Source organism: Cynocephalus volans, chromosome 4 (genome assembly GCF_027409185.1).
Source record: "Cynocephalus volans isolate mCynVol1 chromosome 4, mCynVol1.pri, whole genome shotgun sequence".
Classification (NCBI taxonomy): Eukaryota; Metazoa; Chordata; class Mammalia; order Dermoptera; family Cynocephalidae; genus Cynocephalus; species Cynocephalus volans.
The window spans coordinates 3433581-3458747 of record NC_084463.1 but is presented as its reverse complement, the minus strand read 5'-3'; the positions used below and the strand labels follow the sequence as shown (position 1 = coordinate 3458747).

The following is a 25167-nucleotide window of genomic DNA, read 5'->3' as shown; positions in this document are numbered from 1 at the left end:
TGCAGGGTTCCGTCTTCTTAGAGAGTAAAGCTGGATGTGGAGGACGTTTCAAGTCCACTGCTCAATTAAAGGAGAGTCTCTGAAGGTAGCAAACAACTGGGGTTCATATGCAAACAGAGGCTGATGAACTATAGACGTTATGACTTCTGGCTGTTGAGTTATAGACACCCAGGTTTTCTAATCCTGACTCTACTATTTACCATTGTGACCTTGAGCATGATCTTTAAATTCTCTAAACCTCGGGCCGGCCCGTGGCTCACTCGGGAGAGTGCGGTGCTGATAACACCAAGGCCCCGGGTTCGGATCCCATATACGGATGGCCGGTTTGCTCACTGGCTGAGCGTGGTGCTGACAACACCAAATCAAGGGTTAAGATCCCCTTACCGGTCATCTTTTTTAAAAAAAAAAAAATTCTCTAAACCTCAGTTTCTTCATCTTTGAAATGGGAACACTAATAGTACTTACTTCATAGGTTTTCTTGGGGGATTAAATAAAATGACCTATGTCCAGTGCCTGGATGATAATAAATTCTCCATGAGAGTGTAGCAGTTGTTGGTGTCGCTGTCATGGCTGTGGATAAATCATACAGAGGTGAGAAACAAGGTTCAGTGTTATTATCCAGAAAAAGTACATTACTCTGAAGAAGAAAGAAGACTCATTTTTGTTTTTGAAGGACCTCTGTTTATATGCACTCCTCACGGAATTCTACCCCATGCTTTTTGCAGAAAAAAAAAAAAAGAAAGAAAAAAGTGCTAAGGCCATAATAAATTGAAAAATGCCGCTGCCCTCTTCCTGCACTCGTAGGTCCTTTCCAAAACTCTACCTTTGTTTCATCTCCAAAACCACACGAATTACACAGAAAGACACAGGCAGCCGTAGATCAAAAGTTATAACCACAAATAAGCATAACAGAAAACTTAAACCTTCTCAGTCTTGTAAGTGTGTGAACACACTGATAAATTTAAATTTAAGACTTTGGGGGAGGTCACACTAGGTCAATGCCCTTATGTGAACTGGTCCAGCAAAATGCATTTCATCTACCAGTGGTTTCCTCTTTCAGTACAACCGACGATCACCCTCCCTGGCAGAGCCCACTGCCTGAGCACGCCAGTACGGCAGCCAACTGGAAACCAACCATGAGTGGGGAACTTTGAACTCTTGAGAAAAAATCTAAGCTTCTAAAGTAAATTTAAAGCTAGGCCTAGGGGAATCTTATTTAAATAGGTAGCCAACCTGGCATTACATAAATTCGAATTTCTGAGTGTAACGGTTATTCTCTGACCACTTACCACCGGGGTTCCCCTCACAGACGCAGGAGGTCCTGCCTGACCATCGCATCTGTGGAAAGAATTTGAAATAATGTCTTTGAAGAAAAGCCTAATTTTTACCAGGAGGAAAATCAACAGACCATTTACCATTCTATGTTGTTATCTTGAGGAGATATATTTCTCATGCTCTGTAGAAAGACATTTCTTGGTTTGTGCATTGCTGAAAAGAATTTCAGAAACTTTTTCTATGATTGCTTAGAATCAATGTTATATATCTTTTTCATGCAGGAGGCCAAGAACAAATTACATAATAGTGGATTTGTACTTGAGCACAGCATGGAAACCTAATAACAAAAACAGTTACATTTGTTGACTGTTGACTCTGTGTCAAGTACTGGTCTCATGTTTCATATGCACGTTAATTCATTTACATACATCACTCCTGTGAGACGGATATTATGGCTACTCCCATTTTACAGAGAGAAGATGGAGGTACAGAGAAGTTAGAATACACCACCCAAGGTACACAGTTAGTGGCTGCTCTTAGCTTAAGAGTCTTAGCTTAAGAGTTGGGCAAAGGCTGTCTGATTCTCTCCTTAACCAGTACAGCGCACTGACTCTTCTTGCAAATGGGAAACAGATTTTCTGTCTCTGTGTATTTTTATTTTAAAGATAATTAAGTGAGGACCAGAGTTAATAATCCATAGGAGAGTTGTTTAAAGAAGAAACCCTATAAAAACTGCTTCGATATTTTTATTTTTATAAAGATGCCTGACTTATTATGAAACAATTTTGCAGGTGAACAAGTACGCTTTTACTATTTATGTTTCTTCTATCAAATTCAGTGAGAAGGTAAAAAATTTATAAGACCTAGGTCCAAAATAGAGATAGATTTTGATCTTTTAAATCCATAGTCTTTGCTCTGCCTTTATTCTGGTTCAAGATTTAATAGACCATAATGACTCAGAGATCTGTATAAATCAGGCCCTCTCCTCCACTAAGAGAACACTAGGTCGGATCAGTCAAAAGTAGCAAGGCATGGCTGACTTTCATTCAAACTCCTAGCTGCTTTGTGTTCATGAAAATTGTGCATAAAACCTGGGAGACCAAATAATGTTATATTTTAAAGATATCCATGCGTATTTTATAATTTAGCTCAGATTTTAAACAGAAATTGAAATTAATATCATGAATTTCTTCATAGTACTTTGAAATACTAGCTCTACAAATAATATCTAGAAGTTAGATACTGCTTATATTTTTATTCTTCTCTTCTGTACACATTTATTGAGCCTGTATTCCTCCTATATGCTATATACTACTTCGAGCTCTCTGTAGGAAAGAAATATGACTGAGATAGAGATTCCATTTCTAAGAGCTTTTAACAATAGGAAAGATTAGCTGCATAATGAGCCAAAATACAAGCTAAGACTTGATAAGGACAAAGAGATATAAGTAAAATGTGCTGAAAATGCAGAAAGGCCAGCAAGCACTTCCTGGGGATGAACAGGGAAGTGACAGGAAGAAGATGGCAGTTGAACTAGTACCAGAGGCTGAGAAACAGCATAAGCAAAAGCTTGGAGATGGGAGCGTTGCAAGGAAGGTTGGGAACTGGCAAGTGATTCAATTTGCCTGGAGCCAAGAGTATACGCCAGCTTGTGAAGAAAGACCCAGAACCCTGTTGGGCTGCAACCCTCACGGTGTATCCCCACATCCCAACACTCTCACCAGCTCACCAGGCACCCATCAGATTTGGAATGAGAGCAGTGTGGGCAGGTTTCTGAGAATGGCAGGTGGGTGGAAGATATGGCTAAAGGACCAGAGGATGCCTGGAGCATAGACGGGACAGAGCACCACTGGATATGAGAGTGTGCAGGAATGGAAGGATGCACACTCACCTAAGGGTGTGCATGTCGTGTGTAACACCGTGGACTTAGGTATAAGAGGGTATGGGACTCTGTCACCTTGGAGGACCAGAGAGTCTCTACACCTATTCCTAGGCCCTCCTACAAGTTAATTTATGTGTCTGATTTGAATAGACTCCACTTGTTGAGTGAATAAAAGCAACAGTGGTATCATGAAAGCTATGCTGGTAAAAGCCCTCAGAACTTGGTCATATCAAAGGATATGAAGATACCTCCTCTTCTGCATTTACTCATAAGTCCTATTGATGCCAGGTCTTAGAGATCTATCACGTATATCCCCACTTCTCCATCTCCAATCATTCTGCCTGATATTAGACTTTCACAATTTATCTTCTGGACTCCTCTCCATCCTTCATACCACCAGCAGAAAGATCTGCCTAAAATGGAAATTTGACCTCATCAATCCTCTGCCTCAAAGTCTTACAATTATCCCAAATCTTAGCATGACACAAGGCTTTTCTTTTATCTGGTGAATCCCACAGACAGTACCTCACTCTTCGAGCCTCATCTCCCCACACTTCTCCCCTCCACAAGTACCTGTACTCTAGACTTGTCAAGTTAATTCCACCTCCATTAAATATTTTCTTTTCCATACCTTTGCATATGCCATTCAGGAATTCTCATTTGATAGAGTAGGATAGGGCTCAAGAATATTCTTTTCCAACCAGAACCCTGAATGATTTTCCCCCAAGTATTGGTGGAGCACACTTTAACCACTGAGGGGCTCCACCTGGATGGCCACAGGCAATTCAGTCCCTACCTGTCCAAAACAGACTCCACATCTTCCTTTCATCTCCATACCTTCCTGTCCAAGCAATCAACAAATCCTGTTGATTCAAACTCAGAAATCCCCCTCAAATCCATCCACATCTCTACATCTCCCTGCCTTTATCCTAGTTAAGACATCCATCATCCCTTGCTTTTATTACGGCAATACCCCTTTAACTATTAATATTAATCACCCTGTCTGTCGATGGGTTTTATCCTAATCCAATTCATTCTTTATACTTTAGCTAGAGTGATCAGTATAAACTGAATCATGCCACTTCCCTGCAGACTTCCACTTGCTCTTAGGTGAAAGTTGAAATTCTTTTCATGATACCACATAAGGCCCTATGTGATCTAGCCCCTGCATACTTTCCAGCCTCATAACTCATCTTCCCATACCCCTTCTGACACAGAGAATTTGATAGACCTCTGAGCCTATGCACATATTGTTCCTCTGCCTGGAACAAATTTCTACCACCTCTTTGCCTGGATAACCATCTCATACTTGAAGAATCATTACAAATGTCATTTTCTCCAGGAGACCTACCTGGGCTTAGTCTAAGATCCATACCTCTCGTACGTGCTCCCATAGCCTACGGGTCTTCCCCATCCTAGCGTTATTCTTCTTTGTGTCTCTATTTTCTTTATATTGTCCTCACAAGACTAAAGCCCATGAAGGCAAAGACTGTTTTGTCCCACAGTGCTGTAACGGCCTTCTTGGAGCAGTTTTTGTTGACTATATGAATGAATGCATTCATTCTTATCCTCACCACATCTGCTCTTCTTATGTTGTTCACGATTATAGACCTAGTTTCCCAAGTCATCTCCACTCCTTCCTCCTCACCCACCACGTCTGATCACTAGGTTTTCGTATTTCTATACTCGAAATCTTGCACAAATCTGCCCATCTTTGCCTTGCTCATTGCCTCTACCGTATTTTAGGCCACCACTATCTCAATAGTCTCTTTCCTGATCTCTCTGCCTCTTTTGCCTCCTCAAATCCATTGTTTATGCTACAGCGAGAGCAGTTTCTCAGCCGTGGCACTATTGACATGTCTTTGTTATGGTGGCTTGTCGTGTGCACGGTAGGATGTCTAGCAGCATCCCTGGCCTCTGCCCACTACATACCAATAGCATCCCCGCTTCCACTGTGAAAATCAAAAATGTTTTCAAACATTGCTAGATGTCCTTTGGTGGACAAGCTCACCCTTGGTTGAAAACCACTGAGCTAAAGTGATCTTTCTTAAAATGAAAATCTGACTATGTCATTTCTCTGTTTAAAAACCATCAATGGAAAAAATATACCCACATGCACAGTCACACACACAGAAATACGCCAAAATGCTAGTGGTTTGTCCAGATCAGTGGGTTGTGGGTGATTTTATCTGATATACATATATATATATATGTATATAAAACATGGAAAAGAATGGTATTATTTTAAAAATGGTCAAGGGCTCCACACTTCCTACAGAATCAAGTCCTTTGTATTGCATTGCTTGTATAAAGTCTCTATGTTCTGGCCTCTGCCAACCTCTCCCACCCTGTCTCTTACCAGTCCTCACCTTATACTGGGTCACTGAACTTCAGTGACCTAGATGAATTCCTGCTTTCTCCAGTCTCTGCATCTTTGCTGTGTCATTCCTTTTGCCTGGTGCAGACTCTACAATCTTAATTGCCTAGCTCAATACTATTTGCCCTTCAAAAATTGGCTCTCCCTTTCCAAGGAGACTTCTGGATCCTCTAGTCTAAATTAAGCACTCCCTCCTATATGTTTTCCTGGCAGGAATATCATGCATCACCATGGCATTCACAATATTATACCACAGTCTCAGTAACTCAGCTGTTACTCAGGTTGCTGCAAGGCCACATGGTAGGTATCCCTGTGTGAGTTTTAAAGAGCATACCTTTCTCAAAACTCCTTACTGTCATTTGTCGGAAATTTCCATAATAAATATACAAATCCATGATGACCATGATGTGACTAGCACTTCCTAGGAGTTCTGAGATGTGCCTCCTGCCCGACCGTAGCAATCTGGTGTTCCCTACTAGATTACAAAGTCCTCCAGGCAGGGATTTTGCTTTATTTTCACTATTTTATCTCTAGCACTAAATGCAGTGTCTGATCCAGAGTAGGACTCTGATAAAAGCTTGATAAATAACCCAAAGGGAAGCTGTCATCTTGGCTGTCATTACCCACACCAGGAATTTTGATGGCCCTTGCTATAGCGGGAAAAGCAGCAACCTACACTGCAGTGGTTCCCAAACCTGAATGAGCATCTGAATATCCTGGAGAATTAGAAGTAAATAAATAAAGCTCCCCGTGCCCTACTTCAGGCCTTCTGAATCAGAACCACGGACTGGGGCCTGATTACCTGTCCAATTTAAATTTTACCAATTTAAATTACCTTTTAAATTGCTTCATGAGATACTGATAATGGTCAACCAGATCAACTGGGAACCACTGGCCACCCAGGACGAAACTCAAAACCACTTCCCCTGTCTTGCTTCTCCCTCGTGCCACCACAACCCTGCTGTTTTTCTCTGCATACACCTGGGATCACAAAAGGGTCATTTCCAAGAAGGATTTTGCTTGCTCTGACTTCTCCTTCAGTCTAGGTGTCTTAGATTCCTGTGTCTTCCAGCTCGGACACAGGCTCTCAACTAGGAAAGAGGAAGAGGGCACAGGAGGACATTTGGAAGGAGTGAGGGGGAAAGAGAGGGAGAGAGAGAGAAACAGAATCCAGGAAAAAACGTGATCTGCCATTTTAACTTTCCAGAATAGTATTTGACCTTTTTTGTTTACGTAACAGAGGTTGCAGCTGGACTGCCTAAGCCATGTACGCCCTGTGGATCAGGCAAATTCGGGCATGTCTGAAGAGCAGCCAGGTGGATCTTTGCATCTGAAATTAAGAAAATCACCCTAAAGGAACAGTGTGGTGGGCACACATACTCTCACTCCAAGACAACAGCTGTCACTCCAATCACAGCTCTATCCTAAGTACTGTGATGGTCCTTGAAGGAAAGTGGTGGTTTAACGTTTCTTTATTTATTTTCTTGGGGCTTTTTTTTTTTTTTTTTGCGGGGGTGGAGGGTTCAGTGGCTAGCTGGTACAGGGATCTGAACTCTCAACCTTGGTGTTATCAGCACCATGCTCTAACCATGTGAGCTAACCAGCCAGCCTTACATTTAACTGTGCGTGTTATTCAGGAGCCTTATGAACTAGTTCTCTTGCATTTTCACTTTGCCTTAATCCTTGGGACTACCACAGGATAGGGAGAAAAACCCACATCCCTAAAATCGCCATAATGAATTGGTAGCATATGGTTGCACAGCTTTGAGGTGTGTGGACATGAGGGTAGGTGGCTCCTCTCAGGGAGTAGTTTCCTTGTGGAGTCCTGTGGAGCATGGAACAGAGGGCGGCAAAGCACATCACCTATTTATGGTGTAGAGGACATCACTGGGATAACGGGGGGTCTGGAACAAGAAATGAACAATTGTAGACGCTACTTGGCAGCCAGGAAGACTGCATGTATAAGTTCACGACTTACTCTATTGGATACTTAGAACTATGTGGAAGGAATCTGTGAGATGATGGAGTTACTGAAATTCCATGGTGGGGTTTGTGTACCATATGTCACATGCACTAGATACCCCATAATAAGACATGAGGAAACACGATTTACAGGAAAATGTTGGGGGAAAGCTACATGAAATATATGTAATACGTTTCTTGAATTTATTGGCTAGGCTAGCAATAAATAAATTAAAACATGAATGGAAAATACTTTTCTTTTTTCCTGGGGTTAGGGTGGGGTCAATCATTTACAAATAGAAATAAATTAAAATCATAATGGGATAATTTGGGAATTGTATAAGTTTGGGAGGAGGAGCAAATCATATATGAAGCACAAATGGTAAATACTTTTGCCTTTTTGTAAAAATATGAAGTCACTATATTATCCACTGATTTTAGAAAATTCAAAGTTTCAAAATGCCATGCACGTATTGGCCGGGCCTTAAAGTGAGCAAGTATATCTGGAAAAATGATGAGGCCCGTTTTCTTCTGGGGAGGGATACCCATTACTCAGTGTCATTTCTCAGTTAAAACCAAAGCTTAAAAGAGGAAAAGAAATTTCTCTGTTAATCAAGTTTTTTAAAAGGGCTGAACAGAAGGCTGTCGTTTGCATATAGGGGTTGGTTCTTTTTCTTTGATTTGCAAAAGATCCATTAAACTGCTTTGCTGACCTGTTCTCCAAAGCACCAGTTGTGACAAAGTCAATCCCTTGATGGCTTCAGCAAGTAGAAACCTGACTGCTGCATGACTGTGCTTCCCCGGGGGCCCTTTGTCAGTCCCTCCCGGTGTACTAATAGGCAATTAGGAACTCCTGATTCAGAGTCTGTATTTTGAAGGTTGATTTTGTATTTTGAAAGAGCAAAACTGCCAAAGAATGTTAGGTTCTACCTGAGATTAAAGAGCTTCTTAAAATCAACATATACGATACACAATTTATGTTACCAGCCATAGCACAATACCTCTCAAAAAATACTTCCTCCCCCATGTTTGGGATATATATCCAGATATTTAGGTCACATTCAACTTTAAAAATAAAAAGGACATACTTTTACATTTTATATTCTGAAATCTCTTAGGAAGAAAAAAGCAGTGCATTCATTACATTCTGTACCAGCAGAATTAATAAATATTTATCAATATCAATAATAACATTAAGATAAGTGTTAAATATTCCCACTTATGTTTTTAAAGTAAAATGTATTTAAAGATAAAAAATTCTGAAAACTGCTAAGTGCACATATGAAATTTGTTTCATTCCTGCATGCTATGTCATATGTTTCAGTTTGTCTGGTTAAAAGAGAGCTGCAAGTCATCTTACTACCTAAGAACATTTACTAAACAGAATCTTGCAAGAGTTTCAATTTTTTTTTTTCAGTTTGATCTATAACCAAAGCACATAACACCCAGAATGCAGATTATAGATCTTTTATCTTCTTCGATCCACTTTGTAACTTGTAACATGAACTTGGAAATAACTTGCCCGTAGAGTTAACAGGTTTCTCAACTTTTCCCAGTTTACTAATGTTACATTGTTCAGCTATATAACACTCTGCCTTGAAGAAAATCATCTAAAACACAAATTACATCACAAGCCTATATCACACACTGGGAATATTTCTTTCTTAAAAGAAATATTTATCCTTAAAAGAAATATTTCCTATGCAGGAAGTACTCCTCAATTTTAAATTCCCCAAGTGAGAGAATTACTAGTGTCTCAAACATTTTTACAAAGAAAAGCAACTTAACTATTCGAAGAGTATTTCCTTGCAAGTGACTCTGGTAGAGACAGTCACATAAATCTACATTTTGTTCAGTTCCTCATTATTTCATCAGTCAAAAACAGCCTCAGGTGTGAGCTGAAAAACCTTCCATCCACCCAAGAGGGGCGGACAGTGCTCTCCTAAGTCCAGGAGCCTCTCATCACATGCCCTACCAGCTGCTCACTGTCTATTGTTTTTCAGCTACAGTGACCTCCAACACCTTTTATTCAGTGCTGCAACACTCTCAATGGTTTGCCAGCACACGGAACACATCACGTGCCAAGCCAACACCTTAACTGGGTGGGAAGCTTTGCAACCAGGAAGACATACCGAAAATATTTAGCAGTCAGCTTATGTTCACATCAGCATAGCCTTGCTTGTTTTTCACAAAACAATCCAACTACATAATGAGTCCGATGAACTGATTTATACAGTACCTCACCGGCAATCATCTGGAACTGTGCCTCCACTGCTCCAAAAGCTTCTCCTTCCTCACCTTATATTTAAATTCTGGGCAACCACATGGGAACGAGTGCCCTCAATATGTCCGGTGACAGTAATACATTTTTCTGCTTTAAGAATCTTGTTTTTCTCTACGCTCTTTGCTCCTCTGATATTTACTCTCATCTAGTCTTTATGCCCCAACTCTCCTTATGACCACAGACATGCATTGTCCCCAGAGAGGGAGTAGTTTGGATTAAAATATTTCTTCCCGGACAAGGCATTGACATGGCTCTTGGAGCAGTGGAGAAAAATCAAGAATTATTTCCTAATGTTTAACCCATCATTCCCCAAGTGCACCACCAGGGACCTCTGCAGTCGGTCAGAAGTTGCATTTCAGGTGAGCCAAGTTTCATGGTTTCTTAACAACTTTGTCACTGTGTGAGTGACAAAGGTTGTCCTCTTTCTTTTGTTACTATCTGAATTGAAATTCTAAGAACAAACATTAAACATTCTGAGCACAAAACAGGCTGCTGGCCTCTGATATTGAATAACTAATAGGCTGTCCCATGACCTGAGTTCAACTCACCCTTTCTGTCCCGGAGACTGAAGCTTTAAAGTCTCCTTTCCGGGTTTTCTGAATGAGAACAGGGAAGCAAACGATGATCTGAAGCTCAGCCGAGACGAAACAGATGTCTTTTTCTGATTCATTAAATTTTTAGATCCTGATGTTTGTAATTCTATTGGATCTAAAAAAAAATGGGAAAAATTTTGCATTGTTAAAATATTTCCAGGCAAATATGCTTGGTAGAATGAAGCGTTCACTGTTGCTTCACTCTGCCCCTCTGTGAGTCTGGAAAAGGAGCAGGCATCCTAATGTGAAGACTTCAGGAATTTGGGGGGTCAGAGTCACTTCTCAGTGTCCTGTGCCCTCTGATGGTTCTGCCAAGCAGAGCAAATCCTCACAAATAGTAGGAAGTCTTTCCATATGGACTGTGGATCGGAGTTCTGTCTAATGGCCCTCCCCTCACACCAGCTGTGTGAATATTTCTCAACCTGTCTTCCCAAGGGCTGTCCAAAACCCAGGCTAGGAGGTCAGGGACTGTAGGGACCCAAATGCCCCAAGGGATCACACCCTGATCACATAAGCCCTTCTCGGCCGCACCCCATCATTGCGCTGGTTGCCCTTCTCTTCCGTATTCTCCTTCCCGCCGGCGCGCCAATCAGCTCCCCGCCAAGCCCCATGCGGTATGCTAAATAGGGATTGTATTTTAAGCCAATCAGCTTTCCCCTTAAAGCCCCATATATATGTGTGTGTGTGCTGCCTAATAAACGGGCTCTCTCCGGTGGATCGTCAACTGGTGTCGACTCTTCCTTTCAGGGACCCCATCCAGTTCTCAGGTTGCTTAACCACTCTGTCCTTCAGAAATTTTTGTTTTAGGACTTTAAAACCGTCGCGATAGGTACTACATAACTTTTTTTTTTTTTGGAGTAGAAAACTTTTTTAAAAATTTTAATTTATCGGGGCCGGCCCGTGGCTCACTCGGGAGAGTGCGGTGCTGATAACACCAAGGCCCCGGGTTCGGATCCCATATAGGGATGGCCTGTTAGCTCACTGGCTGAGCGTGGTGCTGACAGCACCAAGTCAAGGGTTAAGATCCCCTTACCGGTCATCTTTAAAAAAAAAAAAAAAATTAATTAATTTATCAATATACAATATAGTTGATTTTTGTAGCAACACAGATGGACTTATAATTAAAGAAAATTATATTAAGTGAAATAAGCCAGGCACAGAAAGAGAAATACTACATAACTTTTTATACCGAAGTAAAGGAAAAGGAAATTAAGCCATTTAGACTGTTTCTTATTCCTCTCCAAAATCTCTCTCTGTATATGTATTTGCTACATATGTGGTTTATATATGTGTATCCATGTAGCATATATATGGATAATATATCTGTATAGATAATATATAGTTTTACTTATGAGCATTAAAAATTCCAAAGCACCATCAAAACATAAAAATAATACTATAAAACTATAATACTTTTGGACATGCTAATCTTATAAATATTAGAGGAATTCAAGATAAGGGAAAAGTCACCATGGGTGTTGATTTAAAAATCTGGACTGTGAGTCTTTTTATTTATTTATTATTTATTTATTTATTTTTATTTTTGGTGGCTGGCTGATGTGAGAATCTGAACCCTTGACCTTGGTATTATCAATAGCATGCTTTAACCAAGTGAGCAAACCAGCTAGCTCCGTGAGTCTTTTTAGATAAATTTGTTTATTAAGGGAGTTGCAAGATATTATCAATATATAAGTTTAGAAATATTGTTAGATGTTTCATGATATTACTAATGTTAGTAACATATGCAAAAGCAGCCTATGTGACCTTGTATCAGTAAAAAGATACTTTATACTATTTTAATATTTTATAATTTCTAATGCACTTTTTTATTTTCACAATAGTACTATGAAAGCAGGTTTTATTATCCCCATTTACAGATTTTTGTAGAAATTGATGAAGTTAAGTGCATGCTGGTAGTCACATAGAATGTCCATAGAAGACACTTATTAGAATTCACATACGGGGCCAGCCCGTGGCTCGCTCAGGAGAGTGCGGTGCTAATAACACCAAGGCCATAGGTTCGGATCCCATATAGGGATGGCCGGTTAGCTCACTGGGTGAGCGTGGTGCTGACAACACCAAGTCAAGGGTTAAGATCCCCTTACCGGTCATCTTTAAAAAAAAAAAAAAAAAAGAATTCACATATGCAGTTTACAAAAGTATCAGAAGGGTGGCAGTTCCTCACCATGTTCCCTCCCCTCTTCCCCCTGCCTCCCCTGATTCTCCCTTTCTCTATTCCTCCCCTCCTGTTTTCTCCTCCTCGATCATCCTCACTATCCCACTTATTTTTTTTTTTTTTTTTTTTTTTTTATTTTGTTTGTCGTTTTTTTCGTGACCAGCACTCAGCCAGTGAGTGCACTGGTCATTCTTATATAGGATCCGAACCCGCGGCGGGAGCGTCGCCACGCTCCCAGCGCAGCACTCTACCGAGTGCGCCACGGGCTCGGCCCACTATCCCACTTATTTAAGTGCTTACTGTATTAATACTTTACAGCTTACAGCTTAATACTTTATACACATAATTTTACTTAATTCTCACTACCACTTATGAGGTAGGTACTATTATACCCATATAAAGATGAGAAAATTGAGGTTTATAGAGAATAAAATATTTGGACAGATTCACATGGAGAGAGTGGATATTTGAATCCAGCCCTTTTTTGACATCAATGGTTGTGTTCCTAACCACTATACTATCTTGCCTGATTCTAAAAACACACCCCCCACAAGACATTCTTGCAGTGAGATTTTGGTTCACTCTTTTTAGTGTATGTTGTGCTATTAAACTACTGTGGCTTATAATAATAGTCCTAAAATATGGATTGGTAAAATTGGAGATCCACTGAGCCATTATCTACAATACTATACCACAAAAAACAGAAAAAAAAAAATTAAATCTAAATTTTTTCTCACCATTTTTTGCCATCTCCTTCCTTAGCCTGCATGTAAGTGGTTGTTTTAACATTTGGCTAACATCTGTGTCATTGCAAAACTTTTTTCTTTGAATTTCTTCAAACCATTCGCCGGTCACTCCTTGAAGCCATCTGATATCTCTCTTTGTCTTCTGAAGTTTGCTGAAATCAAACAAAAACATCAATGCACTTTTAAATTCATTCACGTCTAGTGCAAATTACGTGATGGGCTAAATTCTACCTAATGAAGCAGCAGCAGCAACTATAAATCTAGAAAAAAAAATTGGCTCTAGTCAGAATTTCCTTTTCACCACTGAGTATATATTTCAGATGTATTCTTCTAAATACCATGACAACCTAAAAGTTTTTGCATGTGGAGAAAATAATCATCAAGTCAAGGAGGCCAACCTGGGTTGAGCAACGTGCTAAAAACCTGACCTAACAATGCAATTGAATGATAGATGCTCTAATGACACGTAGAAACTAGAATATTCTAGTTCTGATTACTCATTCATTTGTTAATCCATTACATGTTTATTGAGGAATGTTAATCAATTAAATATTTATTGAGGTCCCCTATAGAAAATGGAGATTCAACAGTGAATATAACAGATAGGATTCTTGTCCATCCAGTGGTCAAAGAAAAAAGCCAACATGAAGAAAAGAAATTGTTAAATGTAATGGTCTTAGATAATGGAATTCTTTAATATAAAAACAGAAAAGCTTGTGAATGAGCTCAGGGCTAATGCTCAGGTAGCAAAGGACAGTGTGACTGGAGATGGACAGAAAAAGCAATCCAGGGCACAAATGCGTCTGCCACACACCCTCAGAATACCGGGCTGATGTTTTGTCATTACTGCTTTTTCCTTTTCTTCTGCCCCTTCCTGCTTCATCCTCTTTCACATGAAAATGGTGCTATAAGTCCCTAATTAAATCACCAGTTGTGGACTCATTTTTTTCAAAGTATATTATTTTGCTCTATTTCAGGAGGACCCTAGAACTGTTTGGAAATGAGAGGTGCTTAATCTAGAGAGAGACGTTCCTGGACTGAGGTTAAAAAAAAAAAAAAAAAGCAGAAAAGGGAGTTGGAAGAACCTGATGCCAAGGCTTGTACAGTTGTTGGTTTTGCATAGCACTAGTGAAGTCAGGCTTGCTGTTGGGTTCCAAGCTTGGGAAGTTCTGCTGTTTGGGGAAGTATTTCATGTAACTCAGAAGCTGTTATCCTTTGTCCAGGGTCTGCTGTAAAGCACAAGTGTTAGGGTCTTTGTGTTACTAAGAAGGTGGTGAGCAAGGTGTCTGTGAAGTGGCAAATTTGGGGTTAAAGGCAATGAACTGAGATGGCTCTTGCTTGGGGCCACGATACTGCCACTTTATAAAAATATTTGAGAAGGAAGCCAAAGGTCATCTTGCCCAGACTTGCATTTTGAAAAGCATTAGGCAGCATTCATTAGGTGCAGCCCATAGAATTTGCATTGGTGCCTCCTCTTTGCGGTTGCTACTCTCTGACATCTGGTCACTCCTGTCTCTATGGCTACCTCCCTTACTGGCAGAACAGGCTAAGAGATCCCACGTATCTGCCTCTAACTAGTACTGGCTGCCTCCAACTTTCTCACACCTCATTTACCAATGTCCCTCATTTGTACGTGACCTCGTGACCTCGTGACCTTGGCTTCCTCAGTGCCCTCCCTAATTGTTGGTTCCCCCAAAGTCAATACCACCCTACTTCGCTTCTCACACATCCATCTCATTTCAGAGCACAGGCAAGACAGACTTAGGAACACTCTATGTAAATATAAGTTGTTTTTTTTTTCCTACCGTATTGGGATAACATAGACTGTTTTAGAAATATTTCTAACATAAAGGGCTGAGCCCGTGGAGCGCGGCGCTCCCGCCGCGGGTTCGGATCCTATATGGGAATGGCCGGTGCGCTCACTGGCTGAGTGCCGGTCACGAAAAAGACAAAAAAAAAAGAAATGGTAAATGTTTGAGGTGATGGAAAAGCTAATTACCCTGATTCGATCACTACACATTGTATACATGTATCAAAATATCACTTTATACTCCATAAATATGTACAATGATTGTGTGTCAATCAAAAATAATAAAATGAGGGCCAGCCCGTGGCTCACTCGGGAGAGTGCGGTGCTGATAACACCAAGGCCCCGGGTTCGGATCCCATATACGGATGGCTGGTTCGGTCACTGGCTGAGTGTGCTGACAACACCAAGTCAAGGGTTAAGATACCCTTACCGGTCATCTTTAAAAAAAAAAAAAAAATAATAATAATAAAATGAAAAAAAAAATCACAGTTCATTAAATCCTACCCCATTACGCATTCCATACTTGAACACATATCCAGTACTGCCTGTTTCTTTTCCATCTTCCAACCAATGAAGTCAGAAATCTGTATTTCCCTGTGAGTACTCATTCACTTTGAATTCTATTCCAGGAAATATATCTTAAAGCAATAACCCCACCAGAAGTACATTAATTTAACTGAACATCATATAGTTACTAACAGTAATTATTACACAGGCAATGTAGAATTCTGGGGAAATGCCTATGACATAACACAAAGAAGGAAAAACAAAATGCCACATTCTTTCTATGATTACAGCTATGTAAAAATGATGCAACCACTGGGATACACCAGGGAAAAAATGAAAACATCTGATCTTTTAGAGTAGAATAATTATAGGTATCATTTCTATTTTTAGCTTATTTTATTATTTTCAATTTTATTTTAGCTTTTTGATTATTCAATACGTAAAATATATGGAGTTATTTCTTCTTTTTGCTTAATTGTGAATTTTTATTTATATTGGTAGTTCTCTATTATATATATTTTTTGGAGACAGAAAAAAAAATCAGTTATATTGTCACAATCCTAACACAATCACTATTGCTCTTTTGGTGTGACTTTTCCTCTGAGTTTTTCACACGGTTGTACTAAAATTTATTGATTATAAATAAACCCTGTGGAAGGTCTCCTGTGGTTCAGGTGCTGGGATACAACGGTGAGCAGAGCAGACATGGCTCCACCCAAGAGAGCTTACATTCTAGTGGCAGAGAGTGACGAGAATCCAATAATGGTACAGATGTAAGGTAACAAATATGATTTATTCATTCAACACACGTTTGAACCCTGGATAAAGAGCAGTGAACAAGTCAAACCCCTGCCCGCGTGTAATTTATTTATTTCTTTTTATGGGATACTGCAAATAAATTCTGCTGGGGTGGTAGTGAGGGGGTGGGGGGAGGCAAATGATAAAAAAGTAAATAGCAGCTAAGAGAGCATATAACAACAGGACCTGGTGTGAGGCAGCAGTTAAGACTTCCCGGAGAAGATGGCTTAGGACTGAAAGGATGAAGGATGGAGGATGAGACAAAGGGGAGTGGGCAGGGGGCTCTGGGACAGAGCTTTCTAGGCAGAGTAGCAGCAGCTGCGGAGCAATGAGTGTCCCAGGGAAAGAAGCAAGGAACTGAGATGAAGCCCACGTGGCTGGAGTGTGGAGATGGAGGGAAAAACTAACTGAAGGAGAGAGGAGAGAGGCAGCTGCTAGATCATGCAGAATTAGAGGTCAAGTTCAGCCGCCTGGCCTTTGGTCCTGGAGTAATGAGAAAGCATTGGTGGTTTAGCACGAAGATTACATGTCAGATTTGCATTTTTAAAAGGTCATCCTAGCTGCAGGTGGAGAGTAGATTCCAGTGGGGGACAGGAGACCAGCCAGGGTACTTGCAGGATTTAAGACACACAGGTGTTTGCTTGGAACAGGATGGTGGTGGTGGTGAAGCTGAAGAAAAGTAGAAAGTGTTCAGAGTGACTTAGGGGGTAAAACTGAGCCCCAAGTGATGAGCGACTTCGGGGGGGGGGATAGGGACAGAGACACATCATGGAAGACTCCTAGACTTCCAATTTACATAAGTACACAGAAGATGCTATTCATAGAGATCATGCATATATAATCTTAAAAAACCCAAAACAATTATATCAAGAACACTTTTAACATTACTCATCTTCAGAGCAATCGTTACATATTTTCATAATATTCAAGCTAGTATGTTTTTCATTATTTATTTACTATTCCTCCCTGGTGCTGGACATTGAGAACATCATTGGGCATTTTCTATTTTTATAGTGTCTCTGATAGACACTGAAATAGAATGATTGGGTCAAAGAATTGAAATACTTTTGTGACTCTATACACATTACCAAAATGCTTTTCAAAATGGCTGTACCGATATTACTCATGCTGTAATGTACATGACTGCCATTAGGCATCCTTGGAAGACTAGGAATTATTATTTCAAGTATTTTTATTTTCCTAATTTAATATTTTATGCTACATTTCTTTGGATAAATAGTGAGGTTTGAACACTATCCCATATGTCTGTTTAGTAATTATAGTTTATGTTTTGTCAATTGCATATTTTGTCAATTTATGAATCAGTGCCTCAGAGTTTTTCATTGGAATGAGACATACCTAATAAAAGTATTAGCTCGTTATTTTTATTATATGTTTTCAATATTTTACCCAGGTTTTTGACTTTAATTTTGATTAAATTTTGAGTGTTGGGTCATAAAACCTCATTCTGGCTTGGGTTAGAGTAGGTAAAATATAATTAATCTGTAGATATGTTTATGTTAACATTTGTTTCCTGAAGACAATGAGAAATGAAATTTAGACAGTAGCGACATTCACATACATGAAGGGGGCAAGATTTTGAAGAAATTCAGAGACTTTTAAAGCAGAAGTATTTCAGGTATGGTCCTGGGGATGGTTGTCAGGAAAGTGGATGAACAAGTAAGTACAGTCAAGAACCAGAAAATTCCAGGTTCAGGTGGTCAACAGTAGCATTGTGCTTTTTGCTGTTTTATTTTTTTTTACTGGTTATACATATTCATGGGGTACAAAGCTGACCGTGACCACTCGTGCCCTAGATGTGGTGGTCAGATCAATACTATCCTCATGCCCATTACCACAAATTGCGATTATTCCCCATGTCCCCCACCCAGTTAATCCCCGACCGCCCTCCCCCTCCCCCTTTCTTCTTTCCCTTCCCCCCTCCCCCACTCCACTCTGCAACCCTAGGTATGCTCTCTCCCTCTGCAAGTCCAACACAAGTAGCATTGTGTTTAACCAAGGAAGCAAAACAGAAATAGTTCTGGCCTTTGAAGTAAGGGTGACCCAGGAAGGGAAACTATGAATGACATAAGTCTAAACTCTTTTGGTGCCTGTGACTCACCATCTTAACCTTATACATCCAAGAGCCCCACGTACTATAAGATAGTTTATAAGATAGATAAGTACACTCACAAAGATTGACTGAGCTTCTTGTACTAAACGGAACACAACAAGTGTAAAATCAGTGGTTTAGACTCATTGATTTACGTACAATAATAAAATATCAAATTAGCTCAACATTAGCAAGTAAGAAAAAATTCTGACATGAAGCAGAAATGCAGTGACGTGTACAACTTGAGGACAGTGTTTTATACCTCATCTGGCCTCAGTCTGACAGAGATAACATTTGTTTGTAAGTGGACTTCACTCAAGTTCATAACCAGCCTGCACGAGGCTCTTCCTCATCTTTGCTCAGCTGACCGATTGGAGTGTACGGTCCACTATATGCCAATGAGAAGAACCTCAGGGTTACCAATGACACACGTACAGGCAAATCACTAGTATACAGCTAGTCTGTTTAATCAGTCCTGCTTGACTCAACATATCACAAGGGCCTGTTGTCTACACTTCTAACTGTTTTACTCCCAGGCTGATAGACTTGAATAAATTAGTTCGGGTCTTTTCTTGCTGTGACACAGGCTGCCCTCTGCTCCAGGTCAGTGTCCTTTCTTCATTCACATGAATCCTAGTACTTCCTGAACACACCACTCCTCTTAGATTTATTTTTCCTTTGTTTTCCAGCCTTGAGCTATGGATTCCATCTCCCCCTCCTCTTTGACTTCCCAGTTGTGACCTTGCTGACCTTTACTAGTCACCTCTGTCTTCATTCTGAGCAAGTCTTTGTCCTCACCATTATTTCCATGACTAGTGAATTATATATTAACCATATAGAATGTGCTCAGTCAATAACAGTCATCTCTTTATATCCCATTTTTTTGGCCTCACTTGTCTGTCTCCTGTTAATCAAACCCTGGTCCATTCTTGAGTTACCATCAGATAGTAGAAAGAGCATAGGACCAGGGTCAGTTCTAGCTGAGTGATCTTGGCCAAACATCTAACTTTCTTGGCATTACTTTCCTCATTTATAAGAGGGATAAATGATGGGGAGATTTTTTGAAAGAAAGCCTCTGTAATTCCTCTCATTCCTGAAGGTACCCTCCTGGGCAAAGTGACCTTGCCACACTTCCCTCTCCCTTGAATCTGGGCTGGTTTGTGCTTGCTCAGACCAACAGAATACAGTGGACATGGAACTGTGAGACTTCTAAGCCAAGGCCTCGAGAGATCTTGTAGCTTCTGCTCTCTCCTTGACTGCTGTGCAAAAAAGCCTGTGCTAGTCTCCTTGAGGAGGAGATCATAACCAGAGAGAGGAGCAGCTGAGAGCCATCATAAAGTGCCAAACATGTGGGTGATGTCACCTTGGACCATCCAGACCCAGCTGAGCTGCCAGACTACTAGAGCCAAATGAGGGATCCCAGGCAAACCACCCAGCTGAGTCCAGCCCAAATGGAGATCACACATAATCATAAGCTAATAAGAAGAAGTTGTTTTAAGTCTTTAAGTTTTTGGGGGGTTTGTTATATACAATTTTTAAAAAATGGATGCAGATGAAGTTATCCCAAAGATATCTTCTGGTCTGAAATCTATGGTCAAAAGACTTAATATTTCTGGGCCGGCCCGTGGCTCACTCGGGAGAGTGCGGTGCTAATAACACCAAGGCCCCGGGTTCGGATCCCATATACGGATGGCCGGTTCGCTCACTGGGTGAGCGTGGTGCTGACAACACCAAGTCAAGGGTTAAGATCCCCTTACCGGTCATCTTTAAAAAAAAAAAAAAAAAAAAGACTTAATATTTCTACTTTAAATCCTTGAGAAATCTTAGAAAGCTGCAAAGGGCATCAAGACATAATCTGATCAAGCTCCCTGTCTTTAGGCGAAATAATACCAATAAAAAATAATAACGGCAGATGATGTATTGAGCTCCTGCTATCTCCCAGGACTGTGCAGTCATCATTGCTAATCCTCACCATAACACTGGCAGAATTATCGATGTCCTCATTTACAGAGAGGGCACTGAAGCCCGGCAGGCTGGAGTCACTGTACTGAGATGTGAACTCACATCTTTGATTCTAAAGTTCACGTTCTCCTAACCTTATATCTCACTGAAATGGGTGTTATTAACCCCACTAATAAACAGTGCAATTGATGTAAACAAAAGTGACATTTGCCAAGTAAGCAGGTGGTAATGATAATTCAAATATGATTGAGGAGAGAGCAATTAGACAAATTTTGAAAGCAAACAAATCCTCTAAGCCAGAAAACAGGAATTATACCTTCCATTTTCTTGCCAGAAAAATCTCAAATATTTCTCAAAATAGTTCCCCTTAATAGCTCCTCTTGCTGAAGGAATAGCTCCTCTTTTTGCTGTTCTCACCTCTCCTCACTGACATTTTTTCCTCCACTTGTCTTACTTCTCTTTGCTTCTATACACATATAATCTTTCTTTCATAGCTGTCCTTCCCCTACTTGATTCTTATTACACCTTGTTCTGCCTTCCAGGCAGCTACGCACCCTGATCCTTATCAACCCTTGATAACAGGCTTCAAGGACCTCTTGCCAAATATTCCGCAAATCCCCCACCCTATCCTTGTCTTACAGCTTCAATCATCAGTGAAGCCCAGAAAGAATTTTTCAGTTACACTGAATCTTGTAAAAGTGGATTTACACTTGATTTACAGGAGATCAAAGAAGCATTAAAGTTTTCCTCCCACACAGGAATTCAAACATATTTTTGTTTCTATTGCTCAGCAACCACAACACACAGAAATGCACAAATGGAGGGCGTGAGGCCAGGAACTGTGAGGCCAGGAACTGTGAGGCCAGGAACTGTATCCCGAGTCAGAGCTTTAATATCAGCTTAATGCTGTAATGGAGGGCCCCGGCCGGCCCCGTGGCGCACTCGGGAGAGTGCGGCGCTTGGGAGCGCAGCAGCGCTCCCGCCGCGGGTTCGGGCCCTATATAGGGATGGCCAGTGCACTCACTGGCTGAGCGCGGTGCGGGTGACACCAAGCCAAGGGTTGCGATCCTCTTACCGGTCACGAAAAAAGACAAAAAAAAAAAAAAATTCTTAATTAAGTGTTTGGTTCCTTCTTGGACAATAACCTCACAACATTATCTGAAGTTTTGGGCCGGCTCATGGCTCACTCGGGAGAGTGCGGTGCTGAGAACACCAACGCCCCAGGTTCGGATCCCATATACGGATGGCCGGTTCGCTCACTGGCTGAGCGTGGTGCTCACAACACCAAGTCAAGGGTTAAGATCCCCTTACCGGTCATCTTAAAAAAAAAAAAAAATGCTGTAACGGAGAATGGATCAGTATTGTCCCAGCAAGAACTTTTTCAAAACCCTAAAGCCCCAAGGGAGACTCACCATCTCAGGAAAGCGTTATCTTTGTTTTCCTACTCCAGAAAGGTGATAGCTCCTGGTGGAGATTTCTTATCTTCCAGGTACAGATTTCTTATTGCTTACACCCTAAGGAAAGTTTTAGAACAAATATTGCGAGTTCTCAGGAAGAGGCAGAATAAAGGAAGCAAAAGTCCTGTGCTTCAGTGGCTGCCCCAGCTGTATTATAGTCCAGGGCCTGGTCTCTCCTCTCCCTGTGCTCTTCTGAAAAGATTATTTGAAAGCCTTTGCCCCTGACATCAGAGCCTATTCTTTGGCTCAGCCCACAGCCAAGACTCAGGGAGGATCAGGGATTAGAGAAAGCAAGCACGTATATTGAGAAATGTGTTCTTTTCATAAGAGTAAACTTATACCACGGAAGGAAGTCTAGCAGAAGGGAAGCTTGGATAAGGAGAGGTGGTGAACTAAAGCAAGCAAGCAACTATAACAACAAACCTTTAGAACTCAGAGGTGCAACAAAAGAATGGCACCAGCATTTGAGTCAAGCTAGATAATAAAGTCCATTTAAACTCCTTGAATGGCTGTGATTGAGACTGCGCACTCTTTGATAAAAGACAACCTTTTCTATATTTTTTAAATTGATATTGTGACATTCCTGGATGTTTATGTTCACATGACACAAAGTCACAACGAAGTTAAAAGTAAGTTATCTGAGTAACAATAAGGATGTGTAATTCCCATACTGGTTCAGATCCCTTACCAATAGTCACCCTTTACTTACTGTCACCTTAAAGAGGGTGCTATAAAAAACAAGCTGTCTACCCTAACGTCAGACTTGGAGTTTAAGTGGCAATTCCTCCTGTGGCCTTTATAAAGGCTCTTCTGTCTTCCTAGGTTTATCCGATCTCTTTTTGAATCCATTTATACATTTTTCATCTCTGTATTTACCAAGTTATATCAAATAACTTGTCATGTCCCTGTTTGGCTGTCCCAGCAGGCCGTCCCAGATCCTTGAGGTATTGTGTCTCATCTGTTTTGGTATCACCAGGGCCTCGTATGGTCCCTGACTCATGGTCAATCCATCTATATTTTCTCAACTTCTGGGGTAATGAATGAGTTCTACAAAGTTATTATGCCATTATTGTGAAGTCGTTGGTATTTGACATAAGTGATCTTGCACACAGACAAAAATTGTGTATGTAAAAAGTAATTTTTTTACATACACTAGAAAGCAAATCATAGCTGGCATTTACACAATGCTTACCCTGGGCTGGGCATGGTTACACATATTAACTAACTTAAACTTCACAAGAACCCTAATGAAGCTAGATAACATTATTCCTATTTTACCAATGAGGAAATTAAAATACTGAGAGGCTAAATTAAAATCAGATTGCTTGGGATGAATGCTGCCCCTGATCTTTTATTAACTGTCTGATTTTGACCTCTGTGCCTCAATTTACTAATCTGCAAAATGAGGACAAGAGTGATATTATCTCCCAGAGCTTTTGTGAAGGTGACTGGTGTCAACGCATGTAGGGTCCACAAATGAAGTGATGAGTCATTGTGACCTATGAAATTTGCAGGATGGGTAATAAAGTTAGTGGAGAGTGGGGGGAGGGATGGAAATTGTGTATTACCATCCCCGACACAAAAAAGGTCTATGGCAGTAAAGAAAATTGCCCTTAGGTTTTTCTTTTCCTGTAAAGAAACTCAAAAGCATCAACTGTTTGGTTTAGGCCCAACAGATCAGCTCTTCACGTTGCACCTAAATCAACATCACAATTGTGAGAAAACCAAACTTTTCAGTGCAGATGTTCACAAACACCGCTTAAATGGCATGTGCAAGACAAGAGGAGTACATTCACTGCTGGTCACCAGACTGGCTCTCACACTACACTGAATTCACTGGTTAATGCCATGGTTTGGGCCACAGAATTGCTAAGAATAGTGTACAAATATTATTAAAAAGGTCTCAAAAGCACATACTATTCCAAACTTGAATAAGGCGAATATACATGAACTGAGAAGAGCTTACACTTTTATATATCTTAAACCTGGATTCCAGTTTAATTTCAAAAAGTAACCATGAATAGAAATCATCATGTCAAAGAGATACATGCACCCCCATGTTTATCACGGCTCTATCCACAATAACCAAGAGTTGGAACCAACGTAAATGTCCATCACTGGTTGACTGGATAAGGAAAATGTGGTATATATACATAATGGAATACTACTCTGCCATAAAAAAGAATGAAATCGTGCCATTCACAAGGAACATGGATGAACTTAGAGAAAAATCATGTTAAGTGAAATAAACCAATACCACATGTCCTTACTCTTAAGTGGAGCTAAAAAATAAACAAATAAATAAAAAGAAGAAAGATGCAACAATCACAGTAATACTTTGACCTTTCAAAAGGAGACAACAGAACTGAGGTTACCAGAGGTGGGGGAGGAGGGGGTAAGGGAGGAATTGGTAAAGGGCCATCAAAAACGATTACACTTTATAATGTTGAAAATACTAATTATCCTGATTTGGGCATCACATATTGCACACAGGTATTGATGTTCAACTCTGTACCCCACAGAAATGTACAATCAACTGTTATAATAAAAACAAAAACAAAAACAAAAATAGTAACCATTCATTGATTTGACTAATATTTATTGAGCACTTGTGTGTCAGGCATTGTTCTAGGAGCTTGGAATACATTAGTGTGCAAAAGAGACAAGGAACCTCACCTTCCTAGAGCTTGCAGTCTACCAAGTATCTCCAAAGTCACCTCCCTGGTCCAAGCCACCACTGTCTCTCACCTGGATGACTGCAGGAATCCCCTACCTGTCTCCCTGCTCCCACTCTGGCTCCCCTTCCATCCAGAATCCACACATCAGAGAAATTGTCAAAGAACAAAATTTCAACAAACTGAGTTTTAAAGATCTAACTGGCTTTTATTACTGATTCATGAATCAGGCAGCATCCCATCTACAAAATAGAAAGCTACATTGGGCATGGCAGAGCAGTTGGTTTTTGTAATGTAGCTTAAGCAGGAATAAGGAAAACAAAAAAAAGTGGATTAGTTAACAACAGGTTACTTCAGGTTACTTTATTCATAAGGATTAAAGCAGAGGGAACTTCCTAATCATGGAGGCTAGGGTGGACTTGGGCCTTCTTTTTTTTTTTTTTTTTTTTAATAATTAAGAGACTTTATTCTAATAGTTATAGTGCTTGTTTGTCGAAATTTAAAGTGAAAACAAATACACAAAACAGTTAATTACTAATTGTATACTGAA

General features: G+C 40.4%; 1 pseudogene; it reads right to left on the bottom strand.

Annotated features, from left to right (window-relative positions):
* Window positions 1–25167, bottom strand: part of LOC134377216 (exophilin-5-like) — a 78256-nt pseudogene that overhangs the window by 15085 nt on the left and 38004 nt on the right.